We start from the raw sequence: 1042 nt of genomic DNA on the forward strand, positions 1-1042 counted from the left end.
CACCCTCCCGGTGCCAGGCCGGGGGAACCTGAGGCTGAGCCCCCTGCCCGATGGGGCTTGATGGGGGATCTCAAACTGCACCCCTGGCCTGGCGGGGCTTCATGGGGGATCTCAGGCCACATCCCACACCAGGCGGGGCTTGACAGGGGACCTCAAAGCATGCCCCCCACCCAGGCCCAGGCTCGGGAACCTCAAGGCTGTGCCCCCCCCCCCCCCCCGCACCTGGCCAGGGTACCTGAGGCTGCATCCCTGCTTGGCAGGGCTTGACAGGGGGGGGGCCGTCCGGGTCTGGATCTAGCCCAATGAGGGTGGGGCCAGCTGAGTCTGGGTCTCACGTGATTTCGAGGCACACATGGGTGGGCAGGGAGTTGACTCTGGTTCCCGTGGCATGCCCCAGGCTCTTACAGGAGGAAGATTTTTATATACATTTTACTAATTTTCTTTTATCTCTGACACTTCTATTATAAAGGCAAATAGCAATATTAAAATATTTTTTCTAATTAATTCCCTTTTAATATGCAAAAATTTTGTGCACTAGTTTTGTAATAATAGTAGCAGTAGCCTTCAAGTGCTTTAGAGACATATTGTTTACTCATCATATCCCTCTTTTACAGATGAAGAGACTAGAACATAGAGAACATAAGTCATTTTGCCCAACCAAGGTCACACAGCTAGTAAAGTGTAGAACTAAAATTCAAGCCCAGGCAGTATGATTCTAACATCTGTACTCTTAACCTCTAGGTCAGGGGTCCTCAAACTTTTTAAACAGGGGGCCAGTTCACTGTCCCTCAGACCGTTGGAGGGCCGGACTATAGTTTTAAAAAAAGCTACAAATTCCTATTCACACTACACATATCTTATTTTGAAGTAAAAAAACAAAACGGGAACAAATACAATATTTGTATTTGCATGTGGCCCGTGGGCCGTAGTTTGAGGACCCCTGACATAGACAATAAGGTCGGGGGGAATCACATAATCATATCAATTGATGCAGAAAAAGCATTTGATGAAATCCAATACCCTTTCCTGATAAAACTCTCAG

The sequence above is a fragment of the Myotis davidii genome, unplaced genomic scaffold, assembly GCF_000327345.1.
Source record: "Myotis davidii unplaced genomic scaffold, ASM32734v1 scaffold395, whole genome shotgun sequence".
Taxonomy (NCBI): Eukaryota; Metazoa; Chordata; class Mammalia; order Chiroptera; family Vespertilionidae; genus Myotis; species Myotis davidii.